Raw genomic sequence first — 22,534 nt, 5'->3', positions numbered from 1 at the left:
TGGCCTGCCCTTTTCCCTAACATCTCCACAATAACAGTGCCCTACTATCTTACCCTTCTCAAAGTGTCAGCTCCTTCAGGGAGTAGAGCTCAGGTAGATACCTGGAATAAAGCCTTGTCTTAAAAATAATTTATACTGTAGGGATCATGAATAAACCTTTTAATTGTCTGCATGTGCAAAAAGTGCTACCTACCATCTACTGAGCGCTTACTACATCTTACCGTATGCATACAGGTCATAATATAATCCTAGAGTAACTCTGGGAGGTAGGTACAATTATCCCCAATCACCGAAGACAAAACAGACTTCCTAGGTGGGGTAAAGCAACCTGCTCAAAGGTCACACAGCTGGGAGGTGGTAACGCCCAATTTCAAGTCTACAGTGTCAGACTTTGGACTCACGCTCTTATTCTCCCTGCTACAGGTTAAAGAAGACTCCTGCTACCCCACACTTGTTACTCTGTCCAATGACACCTGATGAGGATAAATAAGTCAAAGAACTCTGGCCGTGAACAAGAGGACCGGAAACTGCCACAGTATGACCGCGTGGGCTCTGTTCCTAGGGTCTGCTCCCAAGTCACTGTTTCCTTAACTTTCCCTCCTTCCTCTACTCTGACCCTCAGATTCTCCGATCAGTGGCAACACATTCTGTGGCAGCTGCATCTGGGCCTGGTCAGAAGGGGAAAAGTGGGACAACAGGAGCAGCCACTTGTGTGTGGGGGTTGCTTATAATTAGACTACCCTGTTTGAAATGCATCAGGAAAAATGCAATCAGTAGATTCATTTCTAAGATTTGTGTAATATTTCACTTGTGAAAGACTCGATTGAGAACTCTATCTCAAAAATAATACCCTGGTAGGAGTTAATGAGAAAAATAATTACTAAGTGTAGGTCCTGGTTGCGAAATACAGGGCCTATAATATCCAAAAATGTTCGTATTTATCCTGGGACTCTAACATTAAACAAAGGTAAGTATTACTTTCAAAAAAGAAAAAAAGATGAGCCTGGACAAATTATAAAAAGAGACAATTTTTTTCTAATTATCTCATTCTGTTGCCAGAGATTCTTAGCACTTTCAGGAAGACTTCACATGTCCATTTAAGTCAGAGCTAGTTCTATGGGCCATTCCCCATATCCTCCAGAGTCAAGCCAATCTTTGCCTAATCTGTTGTAGCCAAGCTGAGATCATTCTTTCCTGTTAGAATATACGCTCTTGCACATACAAATCCCATGTGTGTGAACCTCGGTCAAGCAACAAGAAGACAGTACTGTTGGGAGATCGGGTACATCTGAAAGAGAATTGGTTTTATCTGCAGTCCAGCTCCACTACCTTCCAGTCACCCTGAAAGCTAATAAAAGAAACACAGACACTCCTCTCACTTATGGCACGTAGGTTCAGTTGAAGGCCATGATTAGTAGCATAGAACACACACCTCAACAGGCTCAGTTTCTAACAGACAAAACTGAAGTTTCACTTAGTTTTTGTGGTTTTCTAAATGTCCTCATTCCAAGTGTCACAGTGTAAGGAAGCATGGTAGGCGGTGCTGATGTACATACTGACTGATGTTCCTGAGCAAGAGTGGAGGAGCTCGGCTTGATGAGGCAAGGACAAAAATGCCCAGGTTTTGAGGACTCTTTTGAATTCCTTAGGAGTCATGAAATCTAGAGTAGTCCAGGTTTTGCTAATGAATTAATTCGCTGATCTTCTCTGTGTCAGTTTTCTTATCTATGAAATGGAAGTATTAGTACTTGCTGTGCTGAATTCAGTGTTCGGGAGATAAAATTAGACAACTAAAGTAAAAGTGTTCTCAAAGCATGATCGTAAGTAAGATAATCCAGTAATACCAAAATCTTATTACTACTTCTTATTTCATTTATGGTCACCATAGTTTTATGATTTAATAAGAGCAAAAGAAGAAATGGTTTTATTCTCCTTTTGTGTCCTTATTCGAGTTACTTATCTTGTTCCTCTTTCAGAAAATAAGAATATGGGAATAGCTTCTATGGTAAGGCTCCTAAGTCTCAAATAACTAACTAAGCACTATATAAAGTTTTCAATTAAAAAAAAAAAAAGGCTTCCTCCTCATAATTTTCACTGACTTAGCCATGTCAGAAACTATGAGTGGGGAAACACATTAGAAGCACTTGAATTCCTGCCTCAACAGTAATATAACCAAAAAAACCACAGCCCAAAATGCAGAAAAGGTTGGATAAATATACCCTATACACAATACAAAGAGTGGAGCACTAGAGGGTGATTCCTTCCTTCTCAACACCCTTTATATGGCTAAACCAGAGGCTAACAATGCTCGTAAAGGAGAGTCAGACTTGTAAGTAAAAGATGTATAGAAAAGTACATAAATAAAAATAGACAAATTCACACATCACAGAACAAACACCCCCACTCAGGCCAAGAAACAATGTTGTCAGCAACCCAGAAGCATCCTCCCTACCATATATGCCACCCCTCCTTGATCATATGCCCCCACCCCACCCCCACTCACATTCATGTATCCCTGATGTACCCCAGTGTATCCTGTTGCACAAGAGCTGTGCTTTCTCCAGGGCACAGTTCTCAAGTGTGGTCCAACTCCTGGACAGTGAAGGCGTTCTAGGACCCCTGGGGATCTCCAGGACCCTTTAGAGGGTCCAAAAGGTCAAAACTATTTTCATAATAATTCTAAGATATTATTTCCCTTTTTCACTACTGAAAAACAGTGAGGTGCTTCCCTGGTGGCGCAGTGGTTAAGAATCCGCCTGCCAATGCAGGGGACGTGGGTTCAAACCCTAGTTTGGGAAGATCCTACATGCTGCAGAGCAACTAAGCCTGCGTACCACAACCACTGAGCCCACGAGTCCATGCTCCACAACGAGAGAAGCCACCACAATAAGAAGCCCTTGCACTGCAATGAAGAATAGCCCCTGCGGCAATGGGAGAAAGCCCGCGGGCAGCAGTGAAAAGTTTGGATGGATTCAGAATGACATGAACAAAGGTAGTAGCACAAAACTGTGCTAGCAGTCATTGTTTTCCTGACCCCCACCCACTAAAGCAGAAAAAAAATATTAATTTAATTAAATCTCAGCCCTCAAGTACATGTCTTTTTAATGTTCTGTGTGACGAAATGGGAAAGTACACATAAAGCACTTCGGCCACATACCAAGGGATGAAGGTTGCCTGGAGAGAGGGCTTGGGCAATTGTTTGCCTTTGAGCTGTCGGTAGCTGCTTGTTATGTAGGACACCATTCTTACTGAAGGAATCACAGTCAGATAAACTGTGCTTATTCAGACTTGAGTATCTAGCAGACAAGTGAGCCTATCACTTCAAGAAAAACAACTGAGTTTTGGTGCCAGTGATAAAATTTGGGTTTTCAAGTGAAAATCAGAATTTTGGAAAACTTGTTATCTGCCACTATGCGCTTGATGGCTTCCCAATACGTAAACATTTTTCTAATGAGATAAGTAGTAAAAGTAAAGAATGTGACATTTTGGGACTTTCCTGGTGGTGCAGTGGTTAAGAATCTGCCAGCCAATGCAGGGGACACAGATTTGATCCCTGGTCCAGGAAGATTCTACATGCCATGGAGCAACTAAGCCCGTGCACCACAACTACTGAGCCTGTGCTCTAGAGCCTGTGAGCCACAACTACCGAGACCACATGCCGCAACTACTGAAGCCCATGCTCTGCAACAAGAGAAGTCCAGGCAATGCAACCAAGAGTAGCCCCCGCTTGCCACAACTAAGCAATGAAGACTCAATGCAGCCAATAAATAAATAAATAAACTTACTTAAAAAAAAGAATGTGACATTTTGATATTGTGTAATGAAATGCGTCAACAATGAAAAGATCTGCATAACTCAGTGAAACAATATTTTCCAAATAATCAATGCATGATGTTACAAAATCAGGCATGAGTGAAAAATCTACTCAATCACACACAAGGTAAACTAAAAGATTTTAAGTAAACTAAAAGTTTATTGATATGGTTTCAGATTTTTACAAAGAAGAATATCCACAATTGTTTGAAAAGGTTATTAAAATACTCCTCTTTTTTCCAACTACATATCTGTGTAAGGCTACATTTTCTTCATCTACCTCAGCCAAAACAACATCCCACAACAGGTAAATGCAAAAGCAGATAGGAGAATCCAGCTCTCTTCTATTAAGCTAGACATTAAATAGGTCTGCACAACTATAAAACAATGCCAGTCTTCCCACTAATTTTTTTGCTTTGGAATCATTTATTTTTCATAAAAAATAAGTTAATTAATACATAACGGGGTTTTTTTAATGAATAAACAAATATTTTAAATTTTTCTTTATTTTCTAATATGATAGATATCAACAGACATAATCCACATAAACAAAAGTTCTTTGAGGTCCTCAATAATTCTCAAAAGTGTACAGTGAGATCAAAAGGTTTGAGGAACTATTGCTCTAGGTTATAAATCCAGTAGGAGTGAAACTGCTGGATCACAGGGTATCTTATCTTCAGCTTTACTAGATACTGCCAAACTTTTTCCTAACATGGTTATACCAGTTTACACTCCCATCAACAGTTCTTTATATATTTTGAATATGAGTCCTTTGTCTATTATATGTGTTCTAAATACTTTTCTCAATCTACTTTTCCAATCTTTTTAGTGAATAAAAGTTCAACAGTAGTCAATATCAATCTTTTCCTTGATGGTCAGAATTTTTTGTATCTTGTTTTATGAAATCTCTCTCTATTCCTAATTCTATATTCTCCAATATATTCTTCTAAACATTTTAAGGCTGTGAGTTTCATGGCACTATATGCTAATCAGTTGTTATTTAGGATCTCCATGGGCTTTTGCAGGAAGGAACTCTACAACTCTTCTCTGCATTTTCGTATGTCTTGTTCAGGAGTCACTGTTCTACTGCTGTTAAGTTTCCATCTGAATTTCTCAATTCAACTTAAAAGACAGAAGGCTGGGGATTCAAATGTTTCAGCAGAAAATAAAAAACAAGAGGCCTTAGTTTTTCAGCTGCCTCTTGGATAAGTAAAGATTTCATCCATCCTTTTACAGTATTACAATCATCAGGAAAGCTGCCCTTCATGCTGCCACAACACAAAGTTTTCAAGAAAGTAGTGTTGATGTTTTGTTTTAAGAGAGAAGTGAAAGCACTTTGGGAAATTTTCTAGGTCCACAGGATTTCAGTATTTCTCAGCAAAAGGTAAGTCCAAAACAGAGTGGAGTGCAGCTGACTGCATATGGCACTCGTCTTGTTTACTTTACTTTACAAAGGGCTGTGGAATGGCTCCAGAATATTCCTCAGTAGGGAAAGCACAATCATATCATCTACCATGGAAACTGGAAAAGGCATTCATGTCACCTATTTGTCACTCTATGAGACCCCAGCATCTTTCTAGAACATAAGTTATTCAACAAGACTGAATAAATATCCATGCCCAAGTATCCGTTTGCATGCGAAGTTATCTACCTGCTACTTTTAACATCTAGCACAGTATTTTATCAAACTACAGATCTTAATGAGTCATGCAATCAATTAGGTAGATTATAATCAATATTTCTTAAAAATGAACTATAATAGAATGTAATAGAAAGGATCAGAATGCCTTGTACATAGTGAGGGTAAATACTGTTTTACAATCTTTTTTTCCAATTAAATGTGTGTGTGTGTTTGTGTGTGTGTCTGTGTGTGTGCTTCAGTGTAAAACATTTTTTACTACGGTTTTCTGTCAAAACACTTGAAAGGCACTGGTCTGACATGTTGTTAGTTAGCATATATGCTAGGGAATTTTCTTCCCCAAAATCATCCCTTATGCTGGGAAATACCCACCTACCCACTTTTAGTCATTGGGGTAAACACACACGTGTCCCCATGTTTCTGCATGACTCCCACCTCCCTGACCCTGCTGAGTGACCCAGAGATGGACACATGACACACACTGATCTGAGTTCCTTGCCTGATTTTTTCTTAACTTGGCATTCAGAGAACTTTTCAGTGACAGAAGCTATAACATAAACTGTTGGTGGCCATGTTTCCAGCCATGAGAAGGAATGAAACAAACATGCAGAGAGAGGCAAAGATGAAAGATGGAGAGAGGCCTGGCCACGTTCAAGCGGACTGCGGTACTCCTCCTCCCACAGTCTGGTGGCCCAGGCCTTTCTTAGATTCTGTAAGTCAGTAAGTCTCCATTTTCTAAGTTAGTTTGATAGGTTTCTGACACTTTCTGTCAAACAAATAGACAGGCAATGGCTGTTTTTCTCCTAAAGTCTTGGTGCCTGACGGGATGAACTGAAAATTTAAAGAATGAATAATGAATTAAATGAATAATGAGTTGGGTTCTTGGCCTAAAATTTATGGAACTCCCCTTCACCACCACCGTTTCATCACCTAAGAGGGAAAACTGGCACAACTCATAAAAAGATACAAATATACAAAGACTGTTATTGAAATTCAGCTTTGGTCTTCACTACCAAAACGAAATGAGGGACACTTTTGGGTAAGCATGGTAAGTGAAGGTAGGACCCTCATAGCCTCTTCAGAAAAGTTTACAAATGTACCATTTACAATATTTTACCTCTGTCTTTGGCCTGATTTGAAGCCAGTGGGATACATTATGGTAGAAAGGTACTACACAGACTGCAGTCAATGGGGTATCTGGTTATTTTCTTAAAGCTAACCCCAAATCATTCCATCCACTTCTTAGGTCCTGGAGAACAGAGTGAGGGCATGACCACCTGATTATAAACCAGGAGTACTGCCGAATATGATTCAAGGACCTAGAGGCAAAAACGTGAGAGAATAAAGGGAGGCTGGCTGAAGAGCCAAACCTGGAGCTGACAGAGGTGAGCACGATTCACGCCAAGAGACTGGAAACTGGACACAGCTTTTAAATTAGAGAGAATTTTCTCTTCTTCTAAGAATAAAACTTCCTCCTAGGTCTGCTTTACTGGAAGCTAGTTTGGCCTTGAAATTTATAATCCAACTGCCTTTGTGTATACCTGAACATTTCATGCAGAATACTGCACAAACTGACCCACTTACACAATGTAGTGTGTTCAGCTTTGGAAGTAACTACTGAGAAAGACAAGTTTAATTCCAGCGCAAGTTAGGTCCCATAAGGGCATTCCGTGAGCATTTTTGTTGGCAACGTTTTGCACAATGGAACCTGTAATTATTCTGATCAATTCTGCATCCCCTATCAATTCAACCTGACTTGGAGACTGCCCAAATTACCAGGGGGCTCAAAAAGGTTCTCCAGGCTCTCAGCTGAACTCGCTCACCATCAGTTCTTTGACAATATATGCCAAGGAGTTAAAAGGTATTAGCAGAGCTTTTATAACAAGTCACAAGTAATACACAATTTTCTCAGTCAAAACTTCTAGGGACAGTGCCTAAAGAGAAATCCAGTGCTAACAATCACAATCTGATTTGCTTTTAATCTTCATACTTCAGCTCCTTAGGAATGGGCAGCATTATTCTGAAACACTCCAAAGTGGTCACAGTTGTCATTTTTCTTACAAATAGAAGGTCATATAAGAAAGTGCTTCTTCATAAATGTTTCTAGACGACTGAGACCAAATCTGAGTTTTCCATGAATCTCTCTGTGACCTTCTTAGTCTCTTAAATGACTGAACACTTAGCACTGAGGCATTTCACCCTGGAGTAAGTCTCTCCCACTAGATCCTAAACTCCCACAAGGCTGGTTCCAGCACAAGGCTTCACACAGGGCAAACGCTTGTGCTGGAAGCTCAAGTCAAATTAGCCCTTGGGATGGGAACTGTAGCCTCTGTTTAAGGAGGTGTCCTTTTTAAAAGAAAACACAACCTGGTCTGAGGCTGGGGAAATGGGCTCTAGTCTTCTGCAATTAACTGGAGTTTCACTTTCCTTACGAAGGGCTTTACTCTGGGTAAAACAATGTGTATTAAAGCCAAATGGTCCCTATGGTTCGTTCTGCACTACTCTTCTAATAACAAGGCTTCTCTTTTTTTTTTTTTTGGATTATTAACTTCAAAGTCAATCAAGAAGCTGCCCTTTGATGACATATATTTACTGCGAGCAACAGGAACTGGTCACTAAGCTTGATTTGCTGTCTGTGGTTTTCTGTGCAGATCTGAGAGCGAGAGGTGGGAAGACCAGGAAGCTGCATGTTATCACGGTGCTTGTTCCTGGTTTGGTGAAGGGAATGCTGGAGTCAAAGGACAGGGATTCCAGTCGAAGCTCTAGGACTGCCTGCTAGCTGAGTGCCCTTCCACCAGTCACAACCTCTCAGGATTCTGTTTTCTCATTTACAAAGGGGAAGGGCAGTACCTCACAAGGTGGCTGTGAGTGTTAAGTAAAATAATGCTCCTGCAGGTGATGAACCACAATAAGCCGCACAAATCCAGGTGGCATCATCATCCTACCAACTCTGCCCAAATGGTATTTTCCAACTCTGAAATGCTAACATAAAAACCTAATGCTTTTATGGAAGGCTAAGACTCAAATTCCATCTTGTTTTCTGCTCATATTTTACCCATTGTGTAACACACAGCAAGATAATTACTTAAGAGTTAAAATCTAAGGCCAGCTTGGCTCTCCCACTGCTCTCCCACTGACTTCACTTATCTAACATCTGTCCTCTGCCCTTACTACTATGTGTTTACAATTACAAACAGCCGCTTGCAGTGATGAGAAACTCCATGCTGTTAAGTGATAGACTGGGACACTTTAGGCATCAGTTTTTTAACTTGAAGCTCGGTTGGGCAGACCCCCTGCAGCCTTTCCTGTAACAAGTGGGCATGGGCTTCCCCCAAGGGCAGCGCTGGGGAAGCCCCTCACTGGCACGCACACAGCACCGGTGGCACTGCCCTCACTGCTGGGGCCCACTCACTGCAGTGGCCGCTCCGCTCCGCTCCCCCAGCACACCCAGACTTTGAGGCTGACAGCTGTTACCTGCTCATTTTTTGCCACAGACAGAAAGAAGCCAAAGATGGTGAGAAGGTAGTGACTTGTTTTGTTAAAGTAGACTTGATGTACTACCCCTCTACTCCTTCAACCTGCTATAATTTTTAAAACCAGCAGTACCATCATTTAAAGGCAAAGCTACTTTTTTTCCCATTCAGTGAAATAAAAAAGCAAAATAAACAGCTCTTTTGGTCCATTTTAAGTTATGCAATAAAATATGTTTCTTTAACCCCAAATGCTCCTTTTTCCTTGGGCATACTTTAGTCAACTACTATAACAGATGCTAGCTTATTGAGGTTGCTAATACAGTTAATTCTGATTATCACAGTTTCATTTAAAATTCCTTTTTGAGTGCCTACTCTATACCAAAGTACAGTTACAGAGAGCACTTTATTTTTTTTAATTATATTTGCCTTTTTAATACATAGGATTTAAACACATTTTATGTCGGGGTAAGCTAAAATCAACATTAATTTGCATTCTCTAAACACACATCTCAAAATCAGGGGAGCTGGCTCAAGATGGGGCACTCAGCAGAGAAGTTAAGGTCCGACTAATTACTGTCCATAGTCCACACACATCTAAACACCCTTCTGCCCATTCTTCAGCACCATATTGAAAACCCAACTCAGAGTCAAAAAGAGAAAACCAAGAGTTACCTACAACCTGAAGTATTCCCAAACCACATAGACAACCATAAATCATGAAAGGTCATTGCTCTTTTTCACTTTTTATAACTGCCTGAAAATAAACTGGAAGTGGGCATGTGAGAAAGACAACTATTTATACAACAAAGAAGTTACATTTAAATCAGTAGCTCCACTCTCCCCTCCTTCCCAATAAAATTCTGATCTCTAACTAATGGAACAGCCCCTTCCTGTTGGCTTCCTCTCTTCCTGTTAACAACACAAAAGAGTTACCATCATTCATCCCTTCAATTTTATGTAGCTTTCAGAGGCCAAATGAAGAACAGGATCATCTTGTTAATAAATCTTTCCAATCAGGCTGGTGAGTGTAGACTTATGCTAGATTTTTCAAAAGGCTCTCCCTGAGGCAAGGGAGGGGGTTAATGTATTGTCTGGGAGTTCCCAAATGCAACAAGACTGTATCTGATTTTAATGCACAGATGTCTTGACTGGGAAAAAACTCATAAATCATCCTCCCACACATTTTAGATGTGAGAGGAAGTAACAGAATAGAACAATTAACAATCACTAAAGAAGTTCTTTCACCAGTGAAAAGGGACAAAACAGTGTTTAGAAGGCCTGAATTTCAGTCACTCCACCACTAGCTAACTTTTTAATTCTCTGGACTTGAGTCAGCTCATTTCTAAAACAGAAATAACTACAACTCTCCTGCTCATCACACAGGTTTCTCATTAGGATTATATGTGAGAATTCAAGGTCAAGTAACTTCACAAACCCTCTTAAAGGGCTATGCCAGTATTCCTGACATTAACAAATTTCTCTGCACTGCATTTACTCAAGTGGGAGTGGAGATGATCAAAGCCAGTGACAGGCCTCCAGCAGATCTGCCAACTGAGAATCTCTAAAGTGGGTCCGCTATCACTGCTGCATAGGGTGACGTCAGGCTGTTGTTTACAGGGGAAGAAAGGCTGCCAATTTCCACTGAGCAGAAGACCGCAGGGGCCAGCCTCCTTCGGCTGCATGTGAGCAAGAATGGACTCTTTATGTGCAGCATGTGTGGACATGCAGTGGTTCACGTGCGGGGCACCAAAACAAGAAGACTGCTTTGTGCGTGCGCACCAGCACACGCTTTGCGCCTGGAGTTGTCACTAAGAAGGCTGACCAAAATTCATCAAGATGCAACTTTCACTTTTGTTACTCTGAAGGAAAAAAAAAACTGCCACTCAGAAACTTTATCCTCTGTTAGATTTTTTTTAAAGCATTTTTAAAGCAGAACGATCAAGTCTTCTAGTTTTTACAGACTCCCCCTTAAGTTCCACAAAAATTCACTAACAAAAAGAATTATGGAAGATATACTTCAAAGCATAAAATATATTCAGACTGCAGTAAGTAAGTTTTATAGGAATAACTTCATTTTCAGAGTGGTTGGAGTTGCTTCCTCCTGTAAGTTCAGGAAGTACTCACTCAAGTATTAATACACTCTAACTGAATCCACTTTGGGGAGATATTTTGTTGTTTATTACTATAAAAGAAAAAAATCTGGCTTATTAACATATGCCCATTCATGAAATTTCCTGGCAGAAAGCAACCTTATATTAAATCAAATTTAGAAGGACAAAAAGAAAATAAGGGATACATTCATTCTACTCTTTCTTCAACTATCCAACACCTTCTGGGATAGCAGTCAAACCAGGAATAATATGGGAACAGATCATGTTTATAACTGGCACTGAAACTTTACTTCGGGCAATAAATCTACTATAAATGCTAGCACTGGAACACTGAAGAAGAGATGTGGGAAACATTTTTGGAACCTGGAAATGTATTTTCTCTGGTCCTGTTGTGAGTATATGTATCTGTAAAGGAGAGAAACTATTGCTTGCTAATAAAATGAAGTTGAGGAAGAATCCCGAGTTTTGTTTTTGGCACCGCGACTGATTATAGTATAATCCTAGGTCAAATACTTAGCCAGGATGTGCCTTATTCTTAGTATCTGAGAAATGAGGATGATACTAGCAAGTATTACTTTCCAACAGAAGAAAAAAAGATAACGAGTGAAAGCCTTACCCAACATTGTGTTACAGGAATTAGAAAATAATAGAAACATGGGCTGGGAATCCTGCCTGATATTGGCCAACTCCTTGGAGAGCTGGGGAGGAAAACGTGCTAAACAAGTAGGAAGTGTTATTAGCACTTCCTTCATTTTATAGTTAGACACAACAGTAGCAAGAAATATATGGCACCAGTGCAACTTTTCCAGCGCTGGTTCCAGCAAGTAACATTGGCCACATACTCTTAAATACATCAAGAAACCTGAAGGGCCGTCCTGGGTGCCTCCTTTAACATGAATGCTGAAAAAGGATGCTAGAAAACCTTGCAGAAAGATATGGAGTAGATTAAACATTACACATTTACTTACACCATTATAAAATGGCTCTTGCCAGCTTCATTCCTTCATGTGGTGAAGGACACCTGATCACACAAGTCAATGACCATGCAAAACAATGATAACAAAATGGCGGTGCGTGGTACAACTGACAGTGTGACAGTCAGGGGTGTTTTAAAAGTATAGGAATTCTACGGACTGAACAGAGCAGTGATTAAAGCAGAGCATCACACATCCTGAGCCAGTACAAAGTTCATGAGCTTTTCTTTTTAATTTAAAAGAAATAAAACTTTACATAAAGTGAAGCAGTCAACTTGTTAGTCAAGGAGATGCACAAGAGGAACAGGAAGAAAGATAAAATTGATGGTTATCCTGACATTTAATTTGTTCCCCTACACAACTTACTTAAAACTCTAAAGCCAACTATTTGGACTTTATTTCTGTTACCCTTTCTGGTTGTCAACTTGACAGGATCACTTTAAAGCAATTACAAGTACACACCGACAAAATGAGGGCATATGAAGAGTAGAAACTTATCACTGGATTGATGAAGTGCCTGAGTTTCCACTTGACACCTCGCGGCTTAGCTGTTGTGCCCAGGATACCAAAACATCACCTGCTCTCTAGCACGTTAGTTAGGAAAGTCACAATATACTTACTTGCTATGCATTTGCTTCACAAACTGCCTCCTTAGGAGTACAAAGGGTCCCAAGAACTCACTACTCTAATGCTCACAGATGAGTACTGAATCATTTCAACTTCAAAGACATACATAATAAAAGAAAACTCAGTTCCAGTTCAGTAACTGATTGAACACGACAGAATTTCTCTTTGCCAAGAACTTTTTCCTAGTCATAAACATGTCTTTTTTTTTTCTCATCACATAATGGCACACTGAATTCGCACCCATGCCTGCATCCAGTATTCAAAAGTTAAAGGATAAGTAGTCTAAAGTGCGTCTCCTTTTATATTCCTAAAATAAGAAGCAGGGATACTGCCAGGTGAAATGCCAACAACTTGGGCTGAAAAACAACTCGAAAGCTTTCAAAAGAGTAATTCTCACACCAATGTTTATAAGCATACAAATGGCTAATATAAGATGAAGCAGAAGAACAAAAGAAAAGGCTTCCACTTTGTTTTAGGAAATAGAAATCTGTTTTTAAAAACCCATTTTCTTATTCATACAATTATTCAAAAATAAAGATCACAGTTTCTCCAAAAAGACTGAAACCTGTCACCAGAACAGTTGCCAGAGACCATATGAAACGATTAGTAGATCACACAGATGAACAAAAAGTGGCAGCAACAAGCACCTCTCCTCCATCACCTCCCCTCAACACAGATTCTTTGCCCATCTCCCCGTCCAGCAATCAGGTGAGAGCAAAACAGAAAAAAAAGTGGCTAAATGCTTTACGTCTCTATCAGTGATCCTAAATTAGCCCAAATAGAAAATGTTTGTTTTCATCATGTTGTTCTTATGATGCATAAGTACTGCAAAAAAAACCAAAAAAAACAAACCCAAAATCTTATGACCCCTGTCAATCTAGTGCACTTAACCACTCGGCAGTCACTACATTAGCCGTAACATGTGAAATGGGTTGAAGTGGAACACGGCAACAGTGCTGAGAAGACAGGAGGGTCCCTGTACCAGAAGCTTTCACACTAAGTTAGGAATCTGCATCTCCAGCTGAGGCCATGACTTGGTCCACAAAAAAACTAAATTATGGCTAATTACAGACAAATTTTCTAAAAAGCAAAATATTCAACCATAATACAATTCCAATAATACCCTCAAACTATTGTTTTTGTCCAGCTGCAAATTAAAGGAAAAAAATTTTTCTCAAAACTCAAAGTTGACCAGTAAGTGTCCACAAATGCTTCATGCTCAAATATATAGCACACAGTTAAAGATGCACAGATTGAATGGCATGCATGGTTAATATCGCAAAATAGATTCATGGTTGGAAAATTTCTCCATGGTATATGGGTCTTTCAGAAATAATAACAAAAATCATTCTTTAAGTATAACCTCTTTTCCAAATAATTTTTTCAAAGCTACTATAAATATACTTTTCTTAGCTGATCAACAATTTTTTGTTGGTCTTGCAGCCACTTTTCAGCCAAAATAAAAGAACTTCTTATGAAAATGAAAACTATAAATGACCTGAGACAAAAGCACTTTGCCCTTAGAATCCATCCCAAACAGCTTTAGACCCTGCCCATGAGAAGCTCCAAGGCAACATAGAGATGACAGAATCAAGAAAGAAAAACAAATCTCTAGCAAATATTCTATCATTAGAGTATAAAAGAGGTAGATAATGCATTGCTCTCCAACCCACTGTCACTTGGACTTCTGTTCCATTCTCTCAGGGAGACTAAAAAGTAGGGGCAAGAAGCATAATTGAAACATTTCTCAGTAGGGAGGTAAAAAAGAAGGTGAGTCAGTCCCAACTGCTTAGGCTTGACTGGCTTTGACCTGCCTGACTGAGTATCTGAAGACAGGAATACATTCCCAATCCAACTACTAATCCCAGTAATCAGTACAGCCAACTGTTTAGCTATTAACAAATATTTTCTATGATGACTTTTCACATCATGGCAAAACCAGCCTTACTCTAGTTAGGAAATTAAATTTTAGTTTGAGCTTTTGGATCTTGATCTTTGCTTTCTTTTCATTACTTTTTTTAACACTGGGTAGTGGAAATAAAAATAAAATCTGGTATTAGATGGGAAACAACAGCCATTTCACTTTTCCTTTCAGCCTCTGAGCCACTGGTAGCAAACATTAGCTAAATAGTAAAAACATTAGTTACCCAGCAAAGGGAATCTTGTGCACTAAACTTTTCTGCAAGGTACTAAAATTAAAAATTTGCCCAAACAAAACCAAGCTTCACTAGTTATAGTCTTATGTCACCCGTTTTAAAAGTAACCAATAGCATTTTGAGGAAATGCAATACAAAGTTCTAACTTTTTTCCCCAAAACTCTAGCACTTAACTAAATTATAAACTTCTCTAATAAAATACAATTTATTTCAGAGTTTTGCTTTCATTGTGCTGCTTCATAATTTAAAGTTTATAAAACTTTCATTTGAGATGTGTAAGAAAAATCAAAACACACTTAAATAGTTCATTTAAAAAGTATTCCTCTGGCTGAAACAATTCATGCCAGCAGAAGCTCTGAATTATGGATGGAACCATTCAAAGTCTGAGTATTTTTGGTATTCACAGAGCTTACTGAAGCAACAGATACCTCATCAACTCTAAGCCTAAAAATGAAAGACAAAATTTTAAAAACTGTAACTGAAAATTTAGAGACAAGCCAAGATTTAGCATCTTCCAAGTCAACAGAGACACCAGACTTTCACCCTTCTTCTATTCTTGCCATGGAGGTTGGCAGGAATTAAATACTCTACTTGAGGGATCAAGAAGAATCAGTAGCTCTCCTTCAAGAGTGGTCCCAATGTGAGACTTCCCTGGTGGTGCAGTGGTTAAGAATCCACCTGCCAATACAGGCGACACAGGTTCGCTCCCTGGTCCGGGAAGATTCCACATGTTGCAGAGCAACTAAGCCTGTGCACCACAACTACTGAGCCCGTTTGCCTAGAGCCTGTGCTCTGCAACAAGAAAAGCCACTGCAATGAGAAGCCCGAGCATCGCAACAAAGAGTAGCTCCCATTCGCCACAACTAGAGAAAGCCCACATACAGCAACGAGGACCCAATGTAGCCAAATAAACAAATACATAAGAAAATTTTTTTAAAAAGGAGTGATCCCATCATATGAAGAAAAAATAAAAAAAGGTGAAGATCTTCCCATGTGATCAGGTTGTGACAATTCTGCAGGCTTCACAGGTGATTCAGGAGTGCTTTAGAAATTCCATAGGGGGACATATGACAATCCTCCTCTACATGCTTTGAGAAGGGCATGCCTGAACAAAGACCCACCAGTGCACACACATACTGGAAAATCCGTCTTTAGAAGATGACTTTCTTACAATGGGTGAGAGAGGGTTCAAGACCAAACAATGCAGAAAAGACTGACTTATAAATCAGACACAATTCTATTTAGAAAGTAAGTTTAGAGAAACCAGAGCGGCTAAACTACCATGATAAGCCTGGTTAGTTCCAAATCATCAAAGACCTGGTCTACCCTGGACAAATAAGATACTGTATTTCAAATACAGCACTTTATTTTGCTGACTTTTCCACAGGTCATGGTGCATTTCTTTTAAATCAAGGAAAAAATCTATTTCAACTCTGTTGTTTTTACGAATAGAGAAATTAAAGAGATTTTTGTTCCCATTTGATCTGTCTCTTGATGAATATATGCACACTGTTGAGTTTCCCTTCCCTGGCTTTGGAATAATATAAAGTTGAAATATATAAGAAAAAATAATAAGGGCCAAGATAGATTAATGGAGGGTACCTGACCAAAGAGCAAAATTCATATAAAATGCTATGCCCTAGATACTGAGGTTAGAAGACAGGTAAAAGACCAGTTGAGAGAGTCACTTACATATACTTACTAGAATGGAGTATAGCAGTGTCAAAGGAAGACAGAATTTTCCATAAGATGAAAAGAAGAAAAAATAGGAATTAGCATTTATTAAAATCAACTATGTGTTTGTTGCTTTACCTATTGTATATCAATTAATAATCAAAGACGTAGATATCACTGTTCCTATTCTACAGCAAGGAGAAAGGAGACTTAGAGAGGAGTAATGAACACTGTTAGTGGTATACCCAACATCCAATCCTCCCTTCCTCTCCCTAAGAGAACCCCAGCCCTGCTTACTGGTCCAGATGTGGGCAGAGATGTCCAATCAGACAGAAAGACTGACGGTCCACACCTGTGGAGCTTTCTGACTTCCTCTGAATACCATAACATATGGATGTGAACCAGCTTGAGGAAGGAGCCAAAACAGAGGTGGGAGAAGGCAATGAGCCCAGCTAAGAGCTGAAAGACACTAAGAACCTGAGCTATAGAACTGACCAACCCTGGAGCCTGCCTTAGCTCTGGATTTACTGTGAAATAATATATTTCCTGATGATTCCAGCAAGCCTGAGGGTGGTTTCTGAAAGCATCCTGATGCATGAATTTAACTTCTCCAAGGTTACCTGCAGTAAGTGACAGAGCAAGAATTTGAACCATCATTCTGGCTCAAAATGGGGCTTTTTCCACTAAACCACACTGTGGCATGAACTTTGATAAATTCTTTTCCTCATGATATGATCATTCGACGTTAGATCCAGAAAGGATCTTACCTCACCATACATAAGAAAACACATTTTACTTTATAAAAATGTTTGAAGTAGTGGCCTTACTTGCAAACACAGATAAGAAACATATCTTTAGCAAAAATTCTCAGAATTTCATATTCTGTAGAACTTCTCACTTCATATGCATTTAGTTTTTAGTAGAATGAGAATTCACACAGCTTTAATAAATGGAACTGAGCTCTTGAAAAGCATTCCAAGTTATTATTAATTTTCTTAGATGTGATAATGGTACTGTGGTTATGTAGGAAAATGTCCTTATTCTCAGGAGATGCATATTGAAATATTTAATGGTAAAAGAGTCATGATGTCTAAAACTTACTTTCACATGGTACAAAAAATTATACATATAAAGAAAGGGAGAAAGAGGACCATAAAGCAAATAAAGCAAAAGATTAATAATTACTGAATCTAGGTGGAGGAAATGTGGGTCTTTACTGAATTGTTCTTTCAAGGTTTCTTCATAGCTGAAACGTTTTACAACAGAAAGTTTGGGTGTGGGGGAATACAGTGTGAGAGACAGCACTGCAGAGCACAGTGTGGCTGTACACTGGAATCAGTTGAGAACTTTCAAAAATACTGAAACCAGGGCCTCACCCTGGGTTGCGGCCTGGGGATGGGGGATTGTAATGGGGCCCTCTTGTATGTATGGCAGAAGGAGCCTAAGCTTGAAAGTCACAACTGAATACCCTGACAGTCCCACTCCCAGAAAGACAACTCAAATTTTTCCTGGAATGTTTTTTACTCAAAAAAAATTGCCATTTTTAGGGACTTCCCTAGTGGTCCAGTAGTTAAGACTCCGCGCTTCCACTATAGGGGGCAGGGGTTCATCCCTGGTCTGGGAACTAAGATCCTGCATGTTGCACAGCAGGGCCACAAAAAAAAAAAAAAAAAAAAGCCACTTTAAAGTCACCATAAGCAATAAGCATTAATTCCAACAATAAAGAAATTTCTCCAAAATACACATTGGGTAACATAAAGAATACTCAATTAAATTTAGACCACGACTCTAACAGATCTATATGACGCCTTCTGTGTTGTGCTCAAGACCAGGAGGGCAAGAAGAATGGAGCAGACTTGGTTATTCTCTAACCAAATCTATTCTTAGAGTCTACGGTCCAACATGCCAAAATTTAATTTATAAAAATGCAGCTTAAAAAAACGAACAAGTTTAAGGAGAAGCATTAAGCCATTTAACCTCTAAAACAAACAAAAGTCGTACTAACATCATGCTCTTTACTCCACGCCAAAGATGAGTCATAATCTGTTAAACTATAAGGAAAGGAGAATTCCTTGAAAAATACACAACTCCAATTCTCCAAATTCAAATTTGTGCAAATTACTTAAAGATACTCCAGTGAGCATAACACAGTAAAAAGCTCTCTAAGGTCCTATATCTAAATTTCAGCTGGCACATGAGTCTCCACGGTTTCATTGTCTTTCTTAAAATATATGTGACTCGGGTATGGGATAGAGGTAAATAAACGGTAGATAAAATTTAAAAAGAAATAAAAAATGACACTTTTAAAATGTCATCTTACAGCAAAGATTTTTATCTGAAAAATATACCTTACAACCTAGGTGGCTTTTTCTTAAAGTTTCATAGATTATATAATAAATGCATATATTTAAAATGTATAATTTGATGTCATATGTCATATACCCTTGAAACCATCAGGAATCAGGATAATGAACATAACTATCCCAGGTGGCCTTTAAATCACATAGATGTGATGGTTCTAGCACAGACACAGTTTTTAGGAGAAGAAACAATTAAGAAAAAAAGAAGTCTCTACACAAGTGTACAAATACTTTCATCAACAGATAAAATAAACATTAAGGCTTTAGATTTTTTTCCTCTAATTTATTTTTTTTCCTCTAATTTAAATCTAACAGACAAGCATATATTGTGTTATTCTATCTTAGATTTAGGTCCAAATAAACAAATATACACAAAAAACAAAGAAATTCTTAATATTTTCACATGTGCAGGAAAATTAAAACAAAAGTCATACTCATTTGGCATTATATTTGAGAATTTAAACACACACACATCAGGAATCTCGGCTAATTTCAAAGCAAAACAATTTAGAAAGATTATACCTACATATTATAGCAATATACAGACTTCCTAAGTTTGGCATATTAGGTCCAGGGCATGCCCATCTCACAGGCAGGACTGCTCCAGGCAAAACTGAGGGAAATGCCTCCATCTCCACTTCTTTCCTCCTCTTTCAGTGTTTCTTCCATTTTTTAGGGAACTCCCCTTATATACAGGGCCCTCATTGATATACCAGTCTTCCCAAAGCTATGGAAAAATTTTTGTCCTCAAGAACCCAAACCATATCCATTGTGTATCCATATACAGATTTTCTTCGACTTACAACAGGGTTACATCCTGATAAAGCCATGTAAGCTGAAAATACTGTAAGTCAAAAATGCACTTAATACACCTAACCTATCAAACATCATAGCTTACTTAGCCTAGCCAACCTTAAACATGCTCAGAACACTTCCATTAGCCTACAATAGGGCAAAATCATCTAACACAAAGCCTATTTTATACTAAAGTATTGAATATCTTATGCATTTTATTGAATACTGTACTGAAAGTGAAAAACAGAATGGCTGTGTGGATACAGAATGGTTGTACGTGTATTGGTTATTTACCTTGTGACTGTCATCATGGGAGGATCGTGTAGCATACTATCAGCCCAGGAAAAGATTCAAACTCAAAATTCCAAGTCTAGTTTCTACTGAATGTGTAAAACTTTCACAGCATCGTAAAGGAGAACCATTGGAAATTGAACCACGGTAAACTGGGACATCTATATCCTGTTTTCGGGTGCAGTTTCTGCTTCCCTCGGGGATAGCTAGTGACTGTATTGATACTGAATGGCTAGGATGTGTGCACCATGTCCTTTCCATCCTTGCTGAGCAGCTGCAGTAGCTAGAAAGGAGACTGTTCTACCCTTAGGTGCCTAAGGCACAAAGATAGCCATCTTTGCCAAAGATAGCCATCTTTGCCAAACGTCGCCATCTTTGCCAAACCTAAAAGGAAAGATTAAAACAAAAAACAAAAACAAAGGAAGGGTGGATTCCCATTCCTCATGAAGGCGGTCCAGGACTTCCAGAAGGCAAGTCCATTTGACCTAGCTTACTGTAGTGGCCTACACCAGACTGTCCATCAAGTTAAATCTCATATTGCCCAATACAAGAGACTTAATTTTCACGTGAGGATCTTTTGTCTCCCCAACTGGACTGTGAACACCATTACGGACAGGTTCCATGTCTATTAGTCTCTGATACCCCCAAGCACTTGGGACATGTGTTGAATATTTATGATCAAAAATAAAATAATTACTGAAAATCATTATATCATACTAGAGCTATTTGTACTGCAAAAACACATATAACTACTTTAATATTTGAGGTGAAAAAGTACACTAAGCGTTTTATTTGTTTAGGAAATTACACAGTTTTTACAATCATAGAAACAAAAGATTAGTTCTTCATGTACAGTAGACAAGGTTTTCTTGTTAATTGTGCAACATAGCTGAGATGAGTACATTTTCATTGTGCAATTTTCAGCGTTACACTTTTTTTCAGGCTCTGTGACAAAGAAAACAAAGCAAAGGGAGAAAACATCTTCCAAGGTGTAAAGAAAAGCTAGGAGAAATTTCAGACCATGTCCACTATAAGGTTTCCCAGGGTTCATAAACGAGGATGATTTTATGATTTCTGGTGGAAACATCCGGCAACATTATAGGTTTTTAATATTTCAACTCAAACTCAAATAAAAATTGTCCACTCAGATGAAGTTTTGTTTCAGGATTCAGTTTTAGACTTTTGTACCAAGTCAAAGGGCATAAAATCCATATGCAGAAATCTTGACTTTTTTTCAGGCCATCATTACACAATGTTTTCACTACTCAAAATAGTAGATAACAAGCTCTACACACATCAAAATAGTTTAGAATGTAATTTCTACAAGGATAATAATATTTGTTTCTTTTCTTCATTGCTATAATGTATATGCCTCCTAAGCATAGCTGGCACATAGTAAGTGCTAAATAAATCTGTTGATGAAAATGAATAAATGAATGAATAGAAGTCAGAAATGGGATACAGGTGTACCAAAAAAATGAACAAAAACAAAAAACAAAAACCACAAGCTTCTTCCAAGAGGCATTGATTTTACAAAGTACAGTTGTACAATTTCTGGAAAATCTCTTATTTAATCGACTCCAAAATGCAGTTTATCTAATCCTATACTTGAATTGTTTAAATTAAAAGTAACAATGGACTGTTTGTTTTGTAAACCAAAAAGGGATTCATTTCATTTAATCAAATTGAAAGTTTTTCTACTACCGATGTCTCAACAATGTCAAGTATTTTAAGAAACTATTAAACATTCTCTCCAAATCAGTGGCTTTGGGTCCTTAGAAAATCTTTTTACTCAAAGGATTTTTATGTAAATCTTTTTTATTTAAAAATACGTATTCATTTTCATACCCTTTGATTTTCTCGATGAAAAGAAGTCTTAAAATCAAAACAAAAGTTAACTCAAAGGGATACATCTTATTTGAGTTGAGGCCATTGGAAGACAATAAGGATGATGGTTACTTCACAGGAACCATTAATCATTCAACAATGGCGAACCCTGGAAAACCTCACAGTGGAGGAGTCTGAGGTTCTGTCTGGTTTTACGGAGTTAAAAACACAACAAAGGACCTGCTCTTCATGTCTAATGTGCTGTTCTCAGGCCCATTCGCCCCCCACGTGGTCAGGTGGCCACGGTCATAGCTCAGACAGCCGCCAGGGCTCACCCAGCACTGGGCGCCAAGTGATACAAAGCTTGGATGTCTGAGATGTTTTAAGGTAATGTGGCCAGAAACAATTCTGTGGGTAGGTATCCCCCCATAAAAGAGATTAACAGAAAAGCAGTAAATAATAAACACATCATTATTGTCCCTTTTTACCACCTCACGTAAGTTAAAACTTGGTTTTAAGTTTACAAAATGGCCCTTTAAGTTTTGTGTAGATAAGATGATCAGAGAGCTCACCTTCTGAGATAAGGCAAAACAAATTTGCTATATGGAAGGCCTTTGCCTCAGTCTCATAAAAGCAGACTGAAATAGATGAAAACCCCTATTCCGTGCCTTAAACAGAGGCAAAGGCAAAAGACAGCCAAAGAAAAAAACCTGCCATGATAAAGAAAAAGGCCTATGCGAAAATAAGATAGAGCAAAATGAGAAAGACGCCACATTAAAAGAAAGACAAATTCA

At 38.6% G+C, this 22,534-nt stretch overlaps 1 protein-coding gene across 7 annotated transcripts in view; it reads right to left on the bottom strand.

Moving 5' to 3' along the window:
- SERTAD2 (SERTA domain containing 2) overlaps nt 1–22,534 on the bottom strand; it is a 107,247-nt gene that overhangs the window by 79,182 nt on the left and 5,531 nt on the right. The window contains exon 3 of one of the 7 annotated variants that reach the window (XR_009054682.1): nt 20,589–20,858. The exons of the other annotated variants lie outside the window; for them this stretch is intronic. The gene's annotated coding sequence lies outside the window, so the exon portion shown is untranslated. Of the gene's footprint in view, nt 1–20,588; nt 20,859–22,534 lie in introns of those variants that run through there. 7 annotated transcript variants of the gene reach the window in all.

The sequence above is a fragment of the Hippopotamus amphibius genome, chromosome 7 (assembly GCF_030028045.1).
Source record: "Hippopotamus amphibius kiboko isolate mHipAmp2 chromosome 7, mHipAmp2.hap2, whole genome shotgun sequence".
Taxonomy (NCBI): Eukaryota; Metazoa; Chordata; class Mammalia; order Artiodactyla; family Hippopotamidae; genus Hippopotamus; species Hippopotamus amphibius.
This window is presented reverse-complemented; position numbering and strand designations above follow the sequence as displayed.